Source organism: Rattus norvegicus, chromosome 20, assembly GCF_036323735.1.
Source record: "Rattus norvegicus strain BN/NHsdMcwi chromosome 20, GRCr8, whole genome shotgun sequence".
NCBI classification, from domain to species: domain Eukaryota; kingdom Metazoa; phylum Chordata; class Mammalia; order Rodentia; family Muridae; genus Rattus; species Rattus norvegicus.
This window is the reverse complement of record NC_086038.1, coordinates 1,919,975-1,941,546: the sequence shown is the minus strand read 5'-3', so window position 1 is coordinate 1,941,546 and position 21,572 is coordinate 1,919,975. Positions and strand designations below refer to the sequence as shown.

At 42.0% G+C, this 21,572-nt stretch overlaps 1 long non-coding RNA gene across 1 annotated transcript in view; it reads left to right on the top strand.

Annotated features, from left to right (window-relative positions):
• The window catches only part of LOC134483841 (uncharacterized), a 30,820-nt gene extending 9,936 nt beyond the window's left edge, over positions 1–20,884 (top strand). The window contains exon 4 of the long non-coding RNA XR_010060935.1: positions 18,501–20,884. This is a non-coding gene — a long non-coding RNA (uncharacterized LOC134483841). The remainder of the gene's footprint in view (positions 1–18,500) is intronic.
• Positions 20,885–21,572: the final 688 nt, after the last annotated feature.

Here is a 21,572-nt window from a genome sequence, read left to right as displayed (position 1 = left end):
ATCTTGCTATCTCCTCATCCCAATTCTTGCCATACGCCCAAACTTCTAGGTCATGTGATCAAAAGACCCCAGCATTTTTAGGGTCTTGTTTAGTGTCTGTACTGTTCTCTCAAGTTGATAGTCAGCCTGTTCAGGAGTCAGTCTGATGATGCATGGGAGGTATTTAGATTCATGTTTCTTCCACATGCTGACCTCCAGTTGAACACTGAATTATACTTGTTATGAGTTCTGGGTATGAGTCTAGTGTCATTGTCTTCTGTTGTCAACCAGTATTAGGAAGTGTTTCTGTCATTGTCCCACAACAATTTATGTGCTATTTTACCAAAGTTGTAAGAGTCAAAGGCTGGTGTCTGATAGCCCTGTGTATTAACATGCCTGTAATACCATCACAGTAGGAGCTTTGTCAACAGGATATTTTCAACTTCAAAATCAACCTTTACTACATACCGAGGACCTTATTGAAAGTAAGGCGCTGGAAAAAGAAATTAAAAACTAAATACTATATGTTTTATAATATAAATATTATAAAGAGCTCTAGAATACTAATATCAATTCAGAACAATTTCAAGTATTATTTCCTTTTCATATATAAAGTAGCTTTAATGTACAGAAAGTCATGTGGAAGAAACTAATTGTACAAAGCCTGTTGCGTAGAGATTCTGTTCCAGTTTCCACAGAAAATCCACCAAAACAGGTCATATTTGTGGCTCTAAAGCACACTTGAACATTTTCTCTTGATTGGTTTACTGGATTCCAGGTATCTGGAAGAGGTTAATGTACATGATAACTTCTCCCACGGTTTTTTTTTAAAGAATGTCCTAGAGACAGTGCACCCTAAAGGTCCAAGTGTTTGTGAAGCATGTGATGAGTCCTTTCTGCATGTGTGTCCTTTGGACAGGCTACCTGCCTCAGGAAAAGAACACTTTTTCCTTGCAAACACTAAAGTACTTCAACAATACGATACCAAAGCCATTCTTTATCCAAGAGAGGGAATGTGGGGTCTACTTCTCCATATTCTCTGATCCCAGTTGGGGCTTCCTGCACCTCCCTTCACTACTTAAGTTCTAAGCCTACATATGTCCTGGCCCAAACATAGATTACAGGGTCCAACCTTGAACATGCACATGACTCACCACTCACTTCCCCCCAGATTCACACTCCCAGTGGTATTTCTATGACACGGTATCCGAGCATGGCATCTGGGATGGCATTCATACCTCAGGTACTAAAGTCAAGAAAGTGACTCACAGAGTGAAAATTAGATTCAGTAAATGGACAGATTGGTCATGACCTATGGAGAAGTAACAGAGGGTCACCTAGGGCTATGATCAGACTCTACCCATGTGCCTGTGATCCCAGCTTTGATATTAGGGAAAAAGAGAGGTCTTTGAGGAACTACTTGTCTCTGAAAATGACAAGGATAAAAATTTACAAACAGCGCAAATCCCCATTAATTGGAACAAGTGTCTTCAGATCCACAAGACTTATTTTGACCCAGGTTGAAATTATTTTATATTATTTTCATTTCATAAGGGTCTCAAAATGAGTTCCCAACATAGTATGAAAGAATATATTACACATAAGAAAATTTACCTTGGAGAAACATAGAAGTTTTAAGTCTATGTACACATCTTTAGAATAAAATGATCTAGAATTGCTGGCATATTGGTCCCTGATGTTGGACTCAGAAGGACTTTGTGACTCAGGCCAGGAAGTCATGGATCAGGGTAAAGCAACTTTTCCACAGACAATGCTCCCAGGATAGTAGATTTGAGAGGTGCTGAAGTAAAATTGGGACCTCTCCACCCTTAACCCTCTGATCCTTTCCTTGACACAGAATCATATGCATGAGTCCAGAGTTCAGGAGGGAAAGAACCTCATACAGTGGCCAGTGTTCAGACTGCCTAAGGTGCATAACCTGGAAAACTACATTTCTATTTTAACTCAACTGGACTCTCCCTGTTCTCCAACTGTGGAACTGGGCTCTGAATTGACCACTAAATTTAACTCTTATTTCTTGAGGTCTATTGTATTAAAATTGGAAATGTTACCATGTAGAAATGATCAAAGAGCTACAAACTGGCTCAGATTGCAAATCAGCATTGGGTATTATCAGTTCTGTGGTACAAGGTGAGAAAACACTACTCAAAGAGTAGGAAGGGATGGTATTCATTCCTGGGATGCAAGTGGTAGGTGAACGTTCATGTAGAGTATGGGTGAGGGACATATAGGTCAGGTGACTCTTCCATGTAAGAAGTGAGCTCTGAGAGAAGATTTGCAGGACTAGGATTACTCAGGTAAGCTCCACACCAGGAAGTTTCATAACTTCCTCAAAAGCCCAAGCAGCTAGGAAAGAGGTGAGCAAAAATTTGGGCCACTAGGAGAAGTTTCTCATTCAGACCATGTCCTGGCTGTTGTTTTGCATTTGCCACTTTGACACAAACTTTCCTTATACAGGAAAAGGTACCTTGATGGAGAAAACACCTTCATCAGATTGCCTCTAGGCAAGTCTGTAAGGGCAGGTGCTCTTGGATTATATATTAAAGCAGGATGAGCAAACCAGTAAGCAGCAGTCCTCCATAGAGTGAGTCTGCCTCCATGTTTCTCCCTTGAATGCTTGGGCTAACTACCTCATTGTTGAAAGAAGTGCAGACCGACAGGAGCCGGATGTAGATCGCTCCTGAGAGACACAGCCAGAATACAGCAAATACAGAGGCGAATGCCAGCAGCAAACCACTGAACTGAGAATAGGTCCCCTATTGAAGGAATCAGAGAAAGAACTGGAAGAGCTTGAAGGGGCTCGAGACCCCAAAAGTACAACAATGCCAAGCAACCAGAGCTTCCAGGGACTAAGCCACTACCTAAAGACTATACATGGACTGACCCTGGACTCTGACCCCATAGGTAGCAATGAATATCCTAGTAAGAGCACCAGTGGAAGGGGAAGCCCTGGGTCCTGCTAAGACTGAACCCCCAGTGAACTAGTCTATGGGGGGAGGGCGGCAATGGTGGGAGGGTTGGGAGGGGAACACCCATAAGGAAGGGGAGGGGGGAGGGGGATGTTTACCCGGAAACCGGGAAAGGGAATAACACTTGAAATGTATATAAGAAATACTCAAGTTAATAAAAAAAATAAAAAATAAAAAAAAATAAAAAAAAATGACAGCAAAAAAAAATATTAGGCAAACAAAACAAGTTAGAAAATTGTGGAATGATTTAAATTTAATTAGCCCATAATCATGTCAATGATGAAAAGGCTTAGGTTAAGCTACTGGGCAAGAAGCTTAACTTTTCCTCTTTGATTCCAAATGTTAATATTGCTACATTTGTACAACAAAGTAAATTATTATGAACACTAAAAAAAAAAAAAAAAAAAAAAAAAAAAAAAAAAAAAGAAATGTGGCCTGGGGCTTGTCAGATGAAACGATCTCTTTATTCCTCAAGTTGTTTTTGGCCATGGTGTTTTGTTACAGCAATAGCAAAGCAGATTATTACAAACCAACATTGTGTACACATGGCAACTTCACAGCTTGATTTTGAGACTGGTACTGGTTCTATGGTTAACTTTAGTTTTTACTTCTGGGTATGTTTGTGTGCATGAAGTACATGCCACAATGCATGTACTTTGCAATCTGGAAGAGGGCATCTAATCCCGTGGAGTTGGAATAATAGGTGGTTGTTGAGTAGCCCTTTGATGATGCATGGAAATAAATGCAGGTCCACTTCTCTTTTCAAAGCTAAGCCTTCCTTCCAATCCTTTGCTTGTTATTTTTGCCTGCATTTCTTTGCTGGATTCCAGGGTCTGGAAAATTTGATTCACCTGACAGATTCTCAACCACCTACTGAGGATTTATGGGAGGAGCAGACCTCCTAAATGTAGATTAAGAAAAGCAAGTTGATTATGGATTTAAAGGAGTTCTTCTCATACATGTGTGTATTGAGACACCCTGTCCAGCCCATTCCTGTAGACTTTTCCCCAGCAAATCCCAGAGCCCCCTCTACACCTGGGATAGAGCACCAAGCCTCTGGCAAGGACATGAAATATGCGCCTCATCTGACTTCAGAGTCTGCCTTAGTTAAGAGTTTCCATTGCTGTAAAGAGAAACCATGACAAAGGCAACTCTTATCAAAGACAAATTTCCACAGGGCTGGCTTACATGTTCAGAGATTCAGTTCGTTATAATCATGACAGGAATCATGATAGCATCCAGGTATGTATGGTGTTGCATGAGTTGAGAATTCTACATCTGGATTTGAAAGCAAGCAGGAGGGGCTGGTATCCTTAGACAGCTAGGAGGATAGTCGCATTGCACACTGTCACAGTGAAACATGTGGTGTTCCAGTACAATGTTAGAAAGCATTTTGTAAGTACAAAACAGCATTTTGGCTTCTACTTTATGGAATCTATTTCCATCTAAAAGTATCAATGGCAAAAATTTAGAATTGCTTACCTGGGAATGACATGGAATGTGGCTCACGCTAACCTCCCAACACTTGGGCACAACAGAAGCTCTGAATTCCTATCCACAGGGACTGAATGGCAATCCTGGAAACTGTACACAAAGAAACTCTCTTAAATAAGGACTTTTCCAAAATAGAGATACCATAGCAACTGACATTCAGGGCTCTTTGTATTCCAGAACAACATGATCTATATAGCAAGTCTTAGGCCTGGGGGCTTTATATAATTAGATCCTATATCCCAAAACAAACAAAACAAAACACACACACACAAAAACCCAACCACCTTCTGATGATACTAATAAAATATTAATTATAACATAAAATATTTTAAGTGTATTAAAACAAATGTTTAATTATAATTATATAATATTTTAAAATATTCTTCTTGTGACTGCTGAGATGAAAACCACTTGCTGTTCTTGAAGAAGAACTGCATTCACAGCATAGACATTAGGCCACAAACAAAGCTTCAGTAATTCTATTTCCACTATTTATGGCAACCTGTTTGGTTTTTACAGGCAACTGACTCTAATACCCCCTCCAGTCACATCCACATGCATACACACAGAGAGGCTATGACGGAGAGAGAGAGATAGAGATGGAGAGATAGAGACAGAGACAGACAGAAACACACAAAGGCGTGTGTGTGTGTGTGTGTGTGTGTGTGTGTGTGTGTGTATCTCCTATATGTTTCAGTTGAGCTGCATTTTCTTAAAATAAGAAAAAGTTTAAAGACACAATCACTGTTTAGTGGAAAACATAAAGGTACTTGGAGAATGTAAACATCCAAAAAAGATCTTTTTATTTCACCATAATTACGCTTTTAAAAATGGTTAGTTCTCTTCTAAAATATCTTGTTTTCAAATAGTTACAATATCTTCAATATAGCAAATGCCTCAAAACAGCTCATAGCAGGCTAAATATGTATTGGTAAACATCCATATATGCAAAATTACATTGAGATCCATTCACTTTCTACATGTGTAGAGATCCTGACATCAAAATGCTCGAGCATTGCTGACTTAATCTCTCCCACAATAGATGCAGAAGAATGTTGTCAACAGGACCAGTACTGAGATTAGGGTAAGCAATGTGCCCCAAGATGAAGCTCTGAGGAGTTCTATTTTCCATTACCCACCCACCTGCCCTCTCCCATAAAGACCTCTATGAAAGGCAAGCAGCCCTCCCTGATATGGGGCTTCTGAAATGAAATGGGAACTGTCCTGAGTTGATCTCTATGCATCACTCAAGTTGAGGGCCACCATGCTGCATGGCCTCTACTGGCTATGGGAGATGGCCTTGACCCAGAACCACACTAAAGCCTGTGAGTGTCACATCTGAAGGGAATGGGTTTCAGAAGTTGGACCACCCAATAGGGCTCCAATATCAACTTACAAAACTCTCCTGGCTGTCCTGCTGGTCATCCCTGTCCAGCTTTCTTCACTGCCCCCTATCCAAGCCCTGAGCCCTATCCATTTTCAAGCTAGTGAAACTTCCTGAGGTCCCAGGAGGAGTACTGGGGTCTCAGTGTCTGCACTACTTCCAGTTCAAACTCCATGAGGTATTTATATACCTTTGTGAGCAGCCTGGACCTCTGAGAACCTTGTTTTGTTGCCTTAGAATTTGTTAGATTGAGCTGGAGGGATGACTCAGTGGTTAAGAGCACTTACTGCCCTTCCAGAGGTCCTGAGTTCAAATCTTAGCAACCACATGGTGGTTCACAACCATCTATAATGAAATCTGATGTCCTCTTCTGGTATGACTGAAGACAGCTACAGTGTATTTATATATACTAACTAACTAACTAACTAACTAACTAACTAACTAACTAACTAACCAAATACATCTTAAAAATGAGAATTTGTTAGATCATGAGCTGCATGTGGGCCTATACTCAATGAACTCAAAAGAGCCAAGATCCAGGTGGATGAAGGAAGGGTCAAAGTTATGGGAGCAGGTGACAAAGACAACACAGGGCTCTGAACAGTTTGAGAGGGGGCCTGTGGACCTCCTCTCTCTCTAGTACCAGAGTGAAGACTGAAAATGACTACTGTATCTAGTATAGGAATTCTCACAGTATAGAAGATGAATGGCTGCTTGTTGACTGCCCAGTGATGCTATGTCTGGTACGTTGAATAAGGAGGCAGCCCACAGGCTTATATGTTTGAATGTTTGTCCAATTTATGGGACTCTGGGAAAGATTCAGAGATATGGCCTTATTTGATAAGGTGTGTCAGAGTGGGTGGGCTTGGGAGTTTCAAAAGCCCACACTCAGCCTAGTGTACATATTTGTGTCTCTCTGTTTGCAACTTTCAAATCAGATGTCTGCTCTCAGCTAGTTATTCCAGCACCATGTCTGACAGCCTGATACTATGCTCCTCCCCAAACTGAAGGTAAGGATGGAAACTCTCCCATCAGCTCTGAGATTGGAGCTCTTGTTTCCTGAAGCTTCCCCCTCAGCAGTGGGTAGCTTGAATAGTTATTATGAGGAGCATAAACTGGAAAGCTTTCTCATGGGTATCCTGAGAGTGGAGCTCTCCAAAAAGTTTACACTTCTCTCAACTCAGTTTAGTTTGCCAATTTTGTAGCAGTTCCTTTCCTTCTGTATTGGAAACTGGCTTCTCTCAGGCCTGTTCACTGTCCACACACAATGACATTGGAAACCTGACACCTCCTGGATTGCTGAGTCTCCTCAACCCCTGCCCAGAGAGAATCAGAAGTTTGTTTTTTAATAGAGATTCAGAGGTTCCTTATCTGTGTTGGCTCATGCTGATCATGGAAATTTCCCAGTATAGACTGTCTCTATATTGACTTTGGGCTGCTGTGTGAAGAGTCTGAACTATTCCTATAGCCTAGCTGTTGCTGTAAAATTATAAAAAGAAATGTCTTTTATCCTGCACTAGATCCAGCACCTTGGTGCCCTAAGACATCTGGTAATGTCTTCATCTCAGTCAGCAAAGCCCACTTTGCTCTATTCCATACCACACTGCCGATGGCTACTCTCTGAGCCTGGCAACAATCTCTCTACCTGTCTAATTCCCAAGGCAGGTTGCCATCATGTCAGACATATGATGAGCACAAAGACCATTCTTAGAGAGAGTAGAAGTCCGTGAAAGTACCGTGGCAGTGTCAGGACTTAGAGATGGAGGCCAGAGAACTCAATCTTACATCTGTGCCCCTCTGTCCGCCATCTCCATCATGGCAATTGTTTATGGCAGGTTCTTGGACCTCTGTATATGGAAGCCATGGTCATTTTATGATAAAGAAGGGCAATAAAGGCAAGGAGTGTTTGTGTTCCTCATATTTTCTTCCCTGGGATTTCAAGCACAAGCATTATATATGCTCTGTCCTTTTGGGAAATGTTATATCCATGTGGAAGTGCTTGCTCAGCATGGGGCATTATATACCATAAAATAATAGGTGGATTCATTGTTCTGATGATGAAGGTGATGGATATCTGGGGGCAGAGTGAAAAGGAAGGTCTTCCTGAGAACAGACCTACAGGAGGACAGTTGGTCATATCCATATTCCCTGCTTCATCTTGTCTCCATCCCTACCTTGGGTCACTGTTATGGAAACGTCCATGGCATAAGGAGAAGGGGATTCCTCATGACCCCTATGACCCTATGGCTTCTCTGGCAACTGTGACCCAAGGTAGGGATAGAGACAAGGTGGAACAATGTATATTACCAATGTAAATAGCATATGGAATATGAACTGGGAGCAGTGCAGAGGGTGAGACCCCAGCCCTGCTCCTGGGATTCCCGGCACACGCACTGGCTTTGAGCATGGTAGGTCTCAGTTCTTAAATGTGGGGTAGAGAAGAAAACTGGACAGTGATGACCAGTAGGAAAAGCCAGGAGAATTTGGTAAGGAGACACTGGAGGCAGGCATTGTTAGGTGGTCCAACTTCTCAAACCAATCCCCTTCAGATGTGACTCTCTTTGGTCTGGTTCTGGGTCAGAGCTGCCTCCCATCGAAAGCGGAGGGCAAGGAGCATAGTAGTGCTGAGCTTGAGTGATGAGAAGAGATTGACTCCAGGCAGTTCCCATTTCATTTCATAAACATGGCATCAGGGAGGCTGCTTGCCTTTCCCACTATTCTCTATAGGAGTGACAGGGACAGGTGGGTAGGAAATGGAAAGATGAACTTCTGGGAGCTGTATCTCCCAGTCCATTTTCTCCTCAGATGCCCCTCTGGGGACTGGTGTCCTGGAAGAAGTGTCTGGGGACAAGTGCCTTACCCTAATCCTTGTGCATGTTCTGTTGAAAACATCATTCTGTGTCTATCTTGGGGGAAAGTAAGTCAGCAGTTCCCAGGCATTTTTATGTCAGGATCTCTATAAACTTAGAAAGTGAACAGACCTCAATATAATTTTGCATATGTGTTATTTTTCAATCCATATTTACCATTCTATGAACTGAGAGTTTGAGACACTTCCTTTATTTGAGATATTTTAACTTTTTGATTCTTTTAAATCAGAAGAGATTCCATAAAATGGAGGCTAATATTGTACAAAAAAACCTGTTTAATATATTTTTGATTAAAAATGCTCTCCAGGAATGTATTTAGTAATTCGCATTTTGGAACAATACATGGTCATTTTATTCCTCCAATCTATCACTTCTTAAGACAAGGAATAAATACCATGAGATCAAGGCCATCCTAAGCTGCATGAGATCCTGCCTCAGTGCATCAATAACCACAACAAAATGCACACAGAAATTGTATCCATTTCTATTTGCACAAGTCACTTGCTAAACTCCTGCCACCTCTTATTGATATGGGTAAGTACACATATTTTTCTTTTTTCTTTTTTCCTTTTTTTCAGAGCTGGGAACCGAACCCAGGGCCTTGCGCTTGCTAGGCAAGCGCTCTACCACTGAGCTAAATCCCCAACTTCCCAGAAAGCTTGTGAGTCATAGCACACACCTGTAATCCTAGCATGTGAAAGGTAAAGAAAATTAGAAGTTTGAAAATCAGAGACACATGGTGTGTGAGAACAGAGGCACAGTCTGAAAGAATCTCCAGGGATTAAACTGGGAAAATTATGTCACTGCTATCAGTAGAGATTATTGATGGCCAGAAATCTCCACTTCATTAATAAAGTAAAATAAGAAAATCAGAAAAGTAAAAAGGGGTAGGGGGTTAAGATATGTGGGACTCCTACTTTCCTAAATTTAAAACTTGAACTCATGTCAGAATCAAAAAAGATGAACCCAGAGACCCAGCAGGAGTCTCTGGACCTGTTTCCTTCTCTGCCAAATATACCATCATTTAATAAAGTCCTCTCCTTGCTTCTCACTGTACTTTTTATCGTCCTCCTGTTTTGGCAAATCCTTGTAGTGAGTTGGCCTAATGCTGTTCATATCCTAATGCTCAATGGGGGACTCCCAGCCTGGTTGCCCCAAAGGGAGAGGGGTCCTCCGATGAAGCACTGAGTGACTCTACTCCCAGTAAATTATGATTGGTAAATACAGATGCCAATAACCAATAGCTGGGAAGATAGAGTCATTGGTGGGGTTTAGGTTTCCCTGAGCTTGGGACCACTAGGAAGAAGAAAAATGTGCATAAGAGGAAAAATGAGAACCTCTATAATAAAGAACCATGAAACCTTGGCCACGTGGGTTGGCCAATTGGAATTAAGAGCAGCCCGGATGAACCACAGTAAGTAGCAAGTAATAATTCAGGGTATCAATATGATAATCAATAATCGATAGGCAAGTAGATTCTAACGGAATGGAGAATAGGTAGCTGACCAGCTTTGTGCTACTCGAGGCTTATTAAAACTAAAAAGACAGAATGTGCCTTTCTAATGAAAACTCAATGAATAAGGCAGGTAGAGCCCTGGGCCTGGATTTTAATACTTTCTATTAAGTATCCTAGCTTATTACAACTCTTAAAAAACACACTTTGATCCTAAAACTTCTGATGATATTGCCACCATGAATATGCTGTTGGTCGTGGTTCCATGGGTGTTGTAAAGCAATTATAGACAGACCCCTAATTCTGTCAGAAACTAGGGACAGCCTGAGGAGAATGACTTCAGACTCAAACTCAGTACTGAAGACAGGTCTGGATCCCTGTAGATACAGGAAAGAGAAACAGACGAGGCAGGGATGCCCGCTTCCCGAAGATAAAGTACAACATAACACATGGCGATAGTTCACTACAATGTGCAATGGGATAAACTATACAACTTCAGTAATAATTGTCTGAGGTGATGTACAGACATCTCTAAAAACATTAGCGAAGTCGAGCAGGAGAGTTTACAAACCAGAATTAAAAAAAAAAAAAAACAAAACCAAATCCTCATTTTCTGCATCCTGTAGAGTACCCACCCTGTGAGAAGGAGTTACCAGAGACCTGTTTAAGAGAGAAGGTTAAAGAGTATTGCAATAGCTTAGCAGGGAGAATTTGGGGCAGGAGGGATGGCTCAGTGATAAAGAACAATGACTGCGCTTCTAGGACACCTGGCTTCAATTCTTAGCACCCGCCCGTCTACACGCAACCATCTAACCAATCACAGGGGATCTGAAGTCCTTTTCTGATCTCCGGAGTCCTGGAACACAATCATGGTGCACGGACAGGCAGGCAGGAGGAACAGTCCTGCACATAATAAAAATGAAAAATATATTCATTAAAGCGGAAGAAGTACAAGGTAGCAAGAAATACACTTACTTTGTTGATTCTGAGCCCAGTGGGTGCTGCCGACAGAGAGAGGAGGGCTGTGGACGAATCCATTTTTGCTAAATGATGGTACAAATTCAGTCCAAAGTGGTTGTTATTCTCGATAAAATCTGAGCTACAGGATGAGGCTGAGTAGCTTCTCTAAGAATTCCCGGTGGGAGGTACGGAGACATGAAGTACTATGGAAAGGTTAACTACTAGGAGAGAAGTCTCCAGAGCTCTGCTTCCCTACTGCAGATTCAGCTCTGGGCCCTGGTATCCTGGAGAAGCGTCTGGGGACAAGTTTCTTACCCTGATGCCTAGACCTCTCTGTTGATAACATCAGTTTGAGTCCTACGGATGCTGATCTGGCTGACAGAATTGAGGGAGGAAAGGAGCGCAAAGGCCTATGTCACTCACTGTAGGGTCCAGCTCTGGTCGCCAGTCTTTGGGTTTTATTGTCTCACTGTTAAGTTGTGGTACCTTCCTGGTCAGCTCAGGCCGCCTCCATGAAACCTTGGCCTTTTGGTGATCAGAGATCAGAGAGACTTGAAGAAATTTAGGATCAAGTTGGCTGCTCTGTCAGTGGCCACGCACATCTTGTTTCTAGATGGCCATGTGTGGAAGTGGCCAGAGCTGAGAAAGATAAGGTACTACAGACAGTTCTCTGATTTCTAACTCAAAATCTCTTCTGTTTCTCACTATAACAGCCTGAACCTACACAAGCCCTCAAGACCCAGACATTCAGCACAATATCTCCAAGTTCATGGACGAACCACTTGTGTTATGACCACCATTTAATTTCTAAGCTTAAAGACCCAGGTGTCCTGTCATTTATACTTCTCTTGCGTCCTAAGCAGATGTAGGCTCCTCTTCCCACATCTTTGTTCAAATGGCCATATTTATTAGTTCTGGTCTTAACTTGGTGCCATAGTTTGTGTCTGAGCCTTGGGGTTTCTTTTGTGGGTCTTTAGCTGTAGCACGACAGGGTGTTAAATGGCAAGAAATAATCATACAGAATGAGAAAGATTTCCCACCTCACTTGTTCCCTCTCTGCATTCGCAAGGGCTGTGAGGTCAAATGTGGCTCAGATTTTATTTTATTTTTTTTTACAGAGGCTTGGTGCTGTGTCCCAGGTATGGAGGGGCCTCTGAGACTTGGGGGTGGGAGAATGTCTCCAGAACTGGCCAGGAGAGGATGTCTTAATACACACGTGATAGAGACCTCCACTAAATCCAAAAGCAACCTGCCTTTCCTTAACCAGAATTTACATCTAGGAGGTCTGCTTCTCAGATTTACTCTTCAGTAAGAAATAGAGAGAACCTTCCAGGTGAATCAACTTGTTCCAGGCCCTGAGATCTAGCAAAAAGAGCAAGGAAAAAAATACTCTGTAATAGGAAGGTATACTTTTTAAAATTTTATTTTTCTGGGATATTTTATGTATTTACATTTCAAATGCTATCCTTTTTCCCCCTCCTTCATACTCTCTCTTCTCTCCCCCTGCTTCTATGAGGATGTTCCCACTCTCACCTCAACACCCTGGTATTACCCTACACTGGGGAAACGTACCTTCACAGGAACAAGGATTTTTCCTTCTATTGGTGCTGGACAATATCATCCTCTGCTACGTAAGTGGCTGGAGTCATGGGTCCCTCCGTGTGTACTCATTGGTTGGTGGTTTAGTCCCTGGGAGCTCTGGTGAAGTCTGGTTGGTTGATATTGTTGTTCTTCCTATGGGGTTGCAAACCCCTTCAGCTCCCTCAGTCTTTTCTCTAACTCTTCCATTGGGGTCCCCTTGTTCAGTCCCATGGCTAGCTGTAACCATCTTCAACTGAATCAATAGGGCTCTGGCAGACACCCATAACAACCCTTCATCTCTATACATTTAACATGTATTATCCTGGAGAAATTGTTTTCTCAGAAGCTCATAGCCTCAGTCTGCTAACCTAGGCCTAGTCCTGGAAGTTTCCAGCCTCCATAGAAGACTATCTGGGCTTAGATGTTTTTAGCCTTTGAGACTTGCTAATGAATAAGCTCACCTTTTCTAGTTCTTTATGGACTCTGGCTGGCAGGGTCAACTCAGCTGTTCTGCCTCAAACTCCTCTCCAGGTTGACTGATTGAGTCTTGTTTCTCTTAGTTTCTCATTCAACTGTGCTTCCTGGCCTCCCATAACTCCTGCACTCTGTTCTAATATTCTGGCTCCTTCCGATTTTCTGTCTCATTCTGTCTTCACCTGTGTCTACCATGTTCTCTCTTCCCCCTCTCTCTGTAAAACTCTTTTTTTTAAAATTTTTATTTTATTTTATTTTTTTTAAAACTCTTTATTTAAAAATTTCCTCTGAATTACCTGAACTTAACTGCCATGCCATGAGCTCCAATTGCCTGCCTCTCAATTCACTGACTCAACCCAACTTCCCGAACACAATTCAGAGATCTGCTTGCCTCTGTCTACTGAGCGCTGTACTGTAGCACCATGCCTGGACCTAAGCTTTTCCTTACCTGACATTTGTTCTATAGTAGGCTGGCTTGGAGCTCAGAGGTTTGCTTGCCTCTATTACCTGGTATTAAAGGCATGTCTGTATTACAACTGGATCACACAGACCTACATCTTTTGATGTGATCTCTTGCCAGAGCAGCCATGTTCTGAATTAAAATCCCTCTACAACTCTCTTACTCCTTGTACTCAAACTTTATCATTACAGTTTAGCTTCAGTACAAGAATTGGCACACTTTATCTCCAAATTCTTGCAAAATTGTAACAACTGCTAGCACGCAATAAAAGGACCCCCAAATCACTGTTCTCTGCTCCCAAAATATGTCTTAAGATTATGCTGTAAACACTATTTCTTGTGTAATTGTACTGGGAATGGTTTAAAGATCTATAAAATTCGTATCAAAATTTGGCTTAACATTTATAACTAAAAGCTTATGGAAGCGTTACAAAAGTAATTTTATGTTGCTACAGCATATACTATGTATGTGATTCAACTCTGGTTTAGAATATAGTGTATATGTAACTTGGATTCAATACATGTTTAAAATATAAATCTAGAAAACATGTTTCAAACAGCAATCATGTAACTTGCCCCCATTGAGATGGAAGCAACCATGTGAATGACAGTCCTCTTGACTAAGGTTAAAGGGTTTATGCCACTTGGCATCACCGTCTTAAGTTGACCATATGGGATAATGTGGCGATTACAGATTTTTCTCAGTGCTAATGAGCTGTTTTTCATTGCACCTCTTTTTAGAATTGGAAACAACAACAAGCCTCCAAAATAATTTGGATTGATATAGATTTTTGTATGATGTTAAAATTTTAAGATTTATAAAGACATTCTTAGACTAGCAAAAACTGATTAGAGATTACACCTAACTTGTTAAGTCTTTGCAAACTGTTGAACACCAGGCTTCTACAAAATTTATGTTGCTACCATCATATGTTCTATACTTACAAAAGACTACTTCAAAGGCTAAGTGCAGTTACTCCAGAATTCATGCCAGACACAATGGCTCTCCTACAGGGTTGTGTGGCCCCTTATCATTTAAATATTATCAACAAAATGAGTGGGACATTTGGTCACAAATCTTCTCAAACCTGGGACAGGAGATGCCTATTTAACATATCAAAGTGGACGTGGCCCTCAGGTTCTCCCAGTATCCCTCACTTCCCACTGGAACTGTGTTCCAGGGTCCTCCTGGATAGTATGCCTTGACCCTTGTCCTAATCATCTCTAGCCCAGTTATTAGACTGGGCTATATGCTCTCTGCAGCTTTCCTTCCCTATGCAATCCAACCATTTTGTTACCTAGTTTCTTTCAGCTACCCTTTATGCTCCTGGGTTCTTGGCCTCATTCAGCTTGGTCATGTCCACATTGGACTCTCCCAGATGTCTCTGGGTATACTCTCCATTTTTATTATGAAAAACTTTCTCTTCCACCATACCCAGGAACAGTCATGACTTCCCTTTATACACTTATGGTTTTTGTTCAAAGCCTAAGCAGCATTCCTTCACGGAATTTTGCTTCACTTCCTGTTTATATACTGTCTTGAGTTCCTGCACTAAGTTCCTCCCTGATGGTATGTGACCTGGAATTGTCAGCTAAAATAAACTCTTCCTCGCGGTGCTTTCAGTCATGGTGTTTTGTCATAGCAGTAGAAATACAGACTTAACCACACTAGGTAGGACATACGAAACAACTTCACACCTATCCCCAAAGTTTATACTCAAAGGACACTATATTTCATCATCCTGGGTTCAGTGTATTGCTGCTTGCATTCCAATGTTAATTCGGGTCCCCAAAATTTCTACACGAGAGTCCACACACCTGCAAGCAAGACACTGAGTGACCCTGTCCCCAGTTGGTTCTGACTGATAAATAAAGATCCCAAAACCAGTGGCTGGGAAGCACAGACAGAAGAGGGACTTTTAGAATTTCTTGGCTTGGGACCGGGAGGAGTAGATAAAGGAGAGAGCTGCCATGCCTGGAGAAAATGGAGGGAGGAGAGACCCCATGAGTGAGAATGGGGCAGGACAGAGAGGCATTGTTGCCATGTAAAGGAGTCTGGAGAGTGTAGCCTCAAGTGCTGCCCAAGTGGGTCTGGAACAGCCAAGATAAGATACAAATTTAGTAAGTAATAACTTGGGATTTTGGGCAGGAGGTAGATGTATCAAACTGAAGTTAGACAGTTATGCTGATTAAGGTATATTAAAATATAAAGGCTATGTGTATTCTTTCAGTTGAGGTGGGTCAAGAGATTTATTCATTATATAATAAATTCAACATTTTATGATGTATTTATTTTTTACTTGTGTGTGTGTGTGTGTGTGTGTGTGTGTGTTTCTGTTTGTATGTAGGTGTGTTGTACATTCTAATCCATTGGGGTTCCCATGGAATTCAGAAGACGACATCAAATCCCAAAGAGCTAGAGAAACAGGAGTTGTCAGTGGCCCTTTGAGGAGTTCTTAAAAGAACTCAGATCCACTGCAAGAGTAGGAAGCAGTTTTAACAATTAAGCCATCCTGCCATGTCAAGGGTAATGCTTTTTGCCTGCTTTTCTTTGCTGGGTCACAGAGCAGGTTCTCCACCACCTGCTTAGGAGTACATCTAAGCAGATCACCTAAAACTGAAGTCTGGAGGCAAAAGGCAGGTTGCTTGTGGATTTAATGAAGATCTTCTCCGTCATGTGTGTATGTTAGAAATCCTGTCCAGCCTAGGCCAGCATAGCATCCATATCCTGCATGTGTGCTGTTTCCTATTTCCAATCCTGCCAAGCTACAACTAAACAGCCATGGGAACTTCTACAGGCCACACACTTAAACTCTGGCATCAAGGTATGATCAGAACTAAGAAATATCTGTGTGGGCACAGATATAGCAAAGGAAGGTCATATCTGGACCCAAGGAAACGGGAAGGGAAAGGACACATGGGTCCTAAGTCTCAGAGATATGAAATGTTAGCCATTGTATTCCCAAGGTGGGACTATGATGTTCTCTAGAAGATCCTCCATGGGTATCTAGTGAATTATGCTAGATGTCTGGTTTAGAGGTCTACAGAGGGATAAGACTGATGTGGTATAAAGACATCATGTGGATGTCTGGACTAGGAATCATCAGAGATTTTTTTAGTAGCACATTATCCTCCTCTGATCTTTCTGCTTCTTCTCTAGGCCATCTGGGGACATAGTCTGCATGATCATAGACAGAACAACCAACTCCTATCCTAATTCCTTGCCTATCTCAGAGACCTGTGTCCTATCACCAAGAAGCAAGACTTACTGTAGGTGGTCTGATTTGGACAGGAAATGACCATGACCTAACAGTGAGGCAATGGAACCATGGAGTGGGAACCAGAGCTGGACACTAAAGTGAGAGACATGGGCCTTTGATTTCCTTTCCTTCCTTGACTCAGTCAGCCAGATCAGCTTCTGTGCTAGGACTCAGAAGGATGTTGTCAACAAGATATGTACAGGGATCAGAGTAAGCAGCTTGTCCCTAGACACTGCTCCCAGGATACCAGGACCCAGAAACATTATCTGCAGTCGGGAAGCAGGGCACCGGAGACTTCTCTCCTATCGTTAATGTTTCCATGACTCTTCAGGTCTCTGTACCCCCCACTGGGAATTCTTAAAGCAGCCCATGTGTAAGCCTCATTCTGAAGTTCAAATTCGTATTTTGAATAAGAACCATTCTGGACTAAATGTGTCCTACCATTTAGCAGGAAGATGTCATCACCTCCAGCCCTCCTCTTTCTACTGGCAGCCACGCTGACCTTGATTCAGACTCTGGCAAGTGTGTGCAGGTCTTCAGAGAAAGAACATTATTTTGAAGTCACAGAACTTTGTGCAACACCACCACAAGGAATAGAAGCCTTGGCTTGGCCCTAGTCTTATGAGATGCTTGCAAGCTCCCTATTCAGGCTGTCCCTGCTTGGCTTCCCGCATTATTCAGGTTCAGAGTACAAGGCCCTATCCAGCACCTAGCCTACTGTCCATTCTCAGATCCCAGAAGGTGGGAAGGACCTTGCGACATCTTGACTTTTGTTTCCTATCAGCTATTCTATTACTAAGCACCTTCCTCTGAGGCTGTCCTCTGTAACTCTGGCTCATATACAACGACGGGCCAAGTATAAGAGAGACAGATTGTGGGAACTAGAGTTTTTTTTGACTTTTTCTTCCACTAGAGGCTGAACAGAGATCTTGAGTGTCACTAAGTAGATAACAATGGACAAGATAAGCAAGGGTTTTTGAAGTATGGCTTTGGCCACTGACCTGGTTGAGTGCTAAGGTAGATAAAGTAGAGAGCGTTTCCTGCAATCTCTCCTACTGTTGCTATTTTCAACATATTTATGTCTTGTTCCTTTCTCTTCACCCCCTTTTAATTTAAATATTTTCATTTTTATTTTGTGTATGGTTGTTTTCCTGTATGTATGTCCATATACCATGATTGTGCTTGGTAGCTGTGGAGACCAGAAAAGGGCTTCAGATCCACTGTGAATGGAGTTGGACGGTTGTGTGCTGATACGTGGGTACTAGTAATTGAACGCAGGTCTCCTGAAAGAGCAGTCAGGCCTCTTTATCACTGGGTTATCTGTTCTGTGCTAAAACCCCCAATTCACCTTGTTAAAACTATTCCAAAATTCTAGATCTCTCTGTCTTAAGCACGCCTCTGGTTATTCTTTCTCACAGGGTGAGCACTTTGTACACTCACCAACCCCCACTTATAAAATGAGGAATTTGTTTTTTGTTCTTGTTTGTAAAGCTTCCTATTTCACTTTGCTAATATTATTCAGGTTGTTAGTAGATCACCCCTCACCTCGGACAGCTGTTAGTGAAGTTACAATGTCTTTCCCCTTGTGTATTCTAGCGGACTCTCCCTGTATGTTGTACTCCATCCTCAGGAAGTGGACATCCCTGCCTCTTCTGTTTCTTGTATCTCCAAGGAATTGAGATCTGTCTTCGGTACTGAGTATGAGTCTGCTGTCTCTCTCCTCAGGTTGTTCCGAGTTTCTGAAAGCAACAGGCATATGTCTTTTTTTTTATTTTTAAAAATGTATATTTATGATTGGGGCCCCTGAGCACTTAGAATCTTTTTTTTAAATTTTTTTTTATTAACTTGAGTATTTCTTATATACATTTCGAGTGTTATTCCCTTTCCCGGTTTCCGGGCAAACATCCCCCTCCCCCCTCCCCTTCCTTATGGGTGTTCCCCTCCCAACCCTCCCCCCATTGCCGCCCTCCCCCCCACAGTCTAGTTCATTGGGGGTTCAGTCTTAGCAGGACCCAGGGCTTCCCCTTCCACTGGTGCTCTTACTAGGATATTCATTGCTACCTATGAGGTCAGAGTCCAGGGTCAGTCCATGTATAGTCTTTAGGTAGTGGCTTAGTCCCTGGAAGCTCTGGTTGCTTTGTTGTACATATGGGGTCTCGAGCCCCTTCAAGCTCTTCCAGTTCTTTCTCTGATTCCTTCAGCGGGGGTCCTATTCTCAGTTCAGTGGTTTGCTGCTGGCATTCGCCTCTGTATTTGCTGTATTCTGGCTGTGTCTCTCAGGAGCGATCTACATCCGGCTCCTGTCAGTCTGCACTTCTTTGCTTCATCCATCTTGTCTAATTGGGTGGCTGTATATGTGGCATATGTCTTTAATTGACCCACAAAGCCACCTACTCTTGATCAGAAGCATCTCCATGGTGGTATCATCAACAGAAGTTTTAGGGTCAAACCTTGTTTTCTGACACCTGTAATAAGCTAAGCTATGCCAAAACAAAAAGGCAACTAAGTAGACAAATATAGTGAAAGGCAGGAAAAGGACTTTATTAAATGTGGGCAAATTTGGAAGAGAGGCAAACTAATTAAGGGACTCTCTCTTGCTCTCCAGGTTATTCTTTAGGATTCTGACATGAGTTTCAAGTTTAAATATAGAACTTGGGAGTCTCATATTCTCCTTCTAATTGTTCATTGTATTTTATTTTACATTACTATTAAACTGCTAAAAAATCCAGGGATTCCTGGACATCAATTACCTCTTCTGATGGCAGTGACCTAATTAGTCCCAGATTATACTCTGAAGATTCTCTCAGACTGCACCTTTGTATCCTCCCACATCACTGGTCTCTCATCCTTGAACTTCTTACTTCCATATCCCTTTCAGGTGCCTGCATTATTGTTGTGTGCTGTTACTCACAAGCATTCTGTAAAGTTTTAAAGTATGTCTATTTATGCAGAACCATAAGAAAATGCATACATTTAACAAGTGACATATATAGATAGGAAGTGTACAATTACTGTGTGAATTTTATATTGAGGCAGGATCTCATACACTTAAGGATGGTCTTTACCTCATGGTATTTATGCCTCTTCTTTTGATAGGTTGGACTAGAGGCATGAATTGACTATGTGCTGTTTCAATATGTTAATCATGTAAAATAAAATACAATGAACAATTAAAAGGGGGAGAATATAAGACTCCTGAGTTCTAAGGTTCTAAGTTCTAAGTCCTAAGAGGAATATCAAATGTCGGAGAAGCACTGAAAGAAATGTTCAAATTGCTTATTCATTATGGAAATGCAATCAAAACAACTCTAAGGTTCCGTATTACACACCCACTAGAATGGCTAAGGTCAAAACCTCAAGAGACAGATCATTCTCAAGAGGATGTACTCCCTCATTGCTGGTGGGAGCACCAACTTGTACAACCACTTTGGAAATCAATTTGGCAGTTTCTCAGAAAACTGGGAATAGTTGTACCTTAAGACCCAGCCACATCAGTCCTAGGCATATACTCAAAAGATTCTCCAACATACCACCGAACCACTTGCTCTACTATGTTCATAGAAGCTTTGTTCATAATAACCAGAAACTGGAAACAACCTAGATGTCCCTCAACTGAAGAATGGATAAAGAAGATGGGACCCTATACCTCTCTTGGGCATATACCCAAAAGATGCCTCAACATATAAAAGAGACACGTGCTCCACTATGTTCATCGCAGCCTTATTTATAATAGCCAGAAACTGGAAAGAACCCAGATGCCCTTCAACAGAGGAATGGATACAGAAAATGTGGTACATCTACACAATGGAATATTACTCAGCTATCAAAAACAACGAGTTTATGAAATTCGTAGGCAAATGGTTGGAACTGGAAAATATCATCCTGAGTGAGCTAACCCAATCACAGAAAGACATACATGGTATGCACTCATTGATAAGTGGCTATTAGCCCAAATGCTTGAATTACCCTAGATCCCTAGAACAAACGAAACTCAAGACGGATGATCAAAATGTGAATGCTTCACTCCTTCTTTAAATGAGGAAAAAGAATACCCTTGGCAGGGAAGGGAGAGGCAAAGATTAAAACAGAGACTGAAGGAACACCCATTCAGAGCCTGCCCCACATGTGGCCCATACATATACAGCCACCCAATTAGACAAGATGGATGAAGCAAAGAAGTGCAGACCGACAGGAGCCAGATGTAGATCGCTCCTGAGAGACACAGCCAGAATACAGCAAATACAGAGGCGAATGCCAGCAGCAAACCACTGAACTGAGAATAGGTCCCCCGTTGAAGGAATCAGAGAAAGAACTGGAAGAGCTTGAAGGGGCTCGAGACCCCAAAAGTACAACAATGTCAAGCAACCAGAGCTTCCAGGGACTAAGCCCCTACCCAAAGACTATACATGGACTGACCCTGGACTCTGACCCCATAGGTAGCAATGAATATCCTAGTAAGAGCACCAGTGGAAGGGGAAGCCCTGGGTCCTGCTAAGACTGAACCCCCAGTGAACTAGACTATGGGGGGAGGGCGGCAATGGGGGGAGGATTGGGAGGGGAACACCCATAAGGAAGGGGAGGGGGAGGGGGATGTTTGCCCGGAAACCGGGAAAGGGAATAACACTTGAAATGTATATAAGAAATACTCAAGTTAATAAAAAAAAATAA